Source organism: Helianthus annuus, chromosome 14 (genome assembly GCF_002127325.2).
Source record: "Helianthus annuus cultivar XRQ/B chromosome 14, HanXRQr2.0-SUNRISE, whole genome shotgun sequence".
Lineage (NCBI taxonomy): Eukaryota > Viridiplantae > Streptophyta > Magnoliopsida > Asterales > Asteraceae > Helianthus > Helianthus annuus.
Window position 1 is genome coordinate 74,879,090 of NC_035446.2, and position 2,018 is coordinate 74,881,107.

Below are 2,018 nucleotides of genomic sequence, written 5' to 3' on the forward strand. Positions count from 1 at the left end.
AGTGAATATATCTTGGTTTGTATATAAACTTTTCAGAATACGAATTATGGATCCTTTTGTCTCTATATCTATGTATTTGTGCATGTAAATTCCTTTTGATTCTCTTAGATATGATTTTAGAGTATGGTATGTGGGGAGTGATCGTAAATTATTTTTGTATTATTGAATTTGTTTTTTGAATTCTTTCAACTACAAGGCACTCCACAGCCTATTTGACATTCTAATTTGGTATCAAAACATTGTGTGCCATTTCGACAACAACAATATTTTATCTTTTGACCACTTTTGTGTATCCAACAAACTCTGCTTGGACGTTGTAATTTCGTCGCCTTGATTCCACTTCTACTACCTTTACCCATAAAATATGTTGTCGTTATACTATTCATCGACAATTAGGGCATCAAATCAATTGAAATAATAGAATTGACTTACATTCATGTGAAACTAGCAATGTGAGGAACACTATACACATGAAGATCATATGTGTGCTAATAACCTTGGCCATCCTCACTAGTGTCAGAGATCATATGAAGATGCTTAGCTTTTATATGTACATTTTAGCATTAAGTCTCTTAAACATCATTAAACGTTTTATATTATGAGTGTTTGATTTATAGAAAAAGATATGATATATCAATATGAATATCCCACACCAAATAAGGCATCCGCTCATTCACTCTCTAAAATAGCATCATATATAGGCCACCATAGCATACTTGAAACGCCTAGAGATTTAAAGGCAAGTTTCTCAATCTCACGCACATCATTTAGTGTCATATCACGCACTAAGATACAAATATCACACACCATAAATGGCAATATGAATATCACACACAAAAAAAAATATGTAATTACGCATCACAATATGAAGATCACCCACCATTTTATGTCATATTTGGCATCACATTACAATATCATATATAAGTCATATATATAAATTACGTTTTTTGGATAAAGATCAAATACAAATAAACCTAACATACAAAACGTACGAATTTGATGAAACACTGGTTAATACCAAGGTTAACTAGCTGGGTTGTCTCTTATGTGGGTTCAATCTCCTTTTTCGCTCGTCTAAGACCGAGATCCTGCAAAACAGCAACACTGTTAGCTCGATAAGAGGGGAATATAGGGGTTTCCCTCTTAATCAGGCTCCGGCGTGAGAATAAGTACTGCTCTGAGAAGAAAATAGTGTGTGTTGTAGGTGAAAGGTAAGGAGAACATAATGAATAACCTGAATGATGAATGGTCCTATTTATAGCCGGAGGGTGAAGGAGGGAGGAGAGACCTTGCCAGCTGTTACCGGGCGCCATCTGTCCGACCAAGGGGAATATCATCTTGGTCTCCTCTGCTGTGGTTAGGATAGTGGTCCACGTGGCGCGCCGTTATTTGTCCATGCAGGAGAATTCGTACCGCAGCTGTCGGTCTGCCCCCAGGTTGTGTCGCAGGTCTACATGGCGTTCGATTAATGGTGACACGTGTCGTCCTTTTTGTCTGGAGAAGCATCTTCGGTGCCACCTTAACCTCTTCCAGAAGCTTCTAGAAGCTTCTGGATTTGCTTGCTGATGTAGGCGCCATGTAGGATGAGGAAAGTGGTGTGGTCCCTGCCATGTGTGTATGAAATTGAGACCATACCTCTTCAGAATTGAAGGAAAAGATAAAAAAGCACGGTGTCATTTTTGTAACTATGAGTAACTATCAAAATTACTCTTGTAAGAGTAATTTTGATCTTTTGTAGAGTAATTTTGTAAAATGTGCTTGTAGAGTAATTTTGATCTTTTGTAGAGTAATTTTGTAAAATGATCATGTAGCCTGTAGAGTAATTTTGATCTTTTGTAGAGTAATTTTGATCTTTTATAGAGTAATTTTGTAAAATGATCCTGTAGAGTAATTTTAATCTTGTAGAGTAATTTTGTTAGCATTTAGCTATGGGATTTAGCTTTATGGTTTAGTTTTTAGCTTTTAGTTTGGGGGGGGGGGTTAGTGTAATTTTGATAATTACCCTACAAGACCAAAAT

The 2,018-nt window shown here is 36.3% G+C and overlaps 1 long non-coding RNA gene across 1 annotated transcript; it reads right to left on the reverse strand.

Annotated features, from left to right (window-relative positions):
- Window positions 1-866: 866 nt before the first annotated feature.
- LOC118486338 lies at window positions 867-1,679 on the reverse strand. The gene is made up of 2 exons (XR_004878559.1): window positions 1,235-1,679; window positions 867-1,088 (listed from the first exon to the last, which is right to left on the reverse strand). It is a non-coding gene; the product is annotated as an uncharacterized LOC118486338 (long non-coding RNA).
- Window positions 1,680-2,018: the final 339 nt, after the last annotated feature.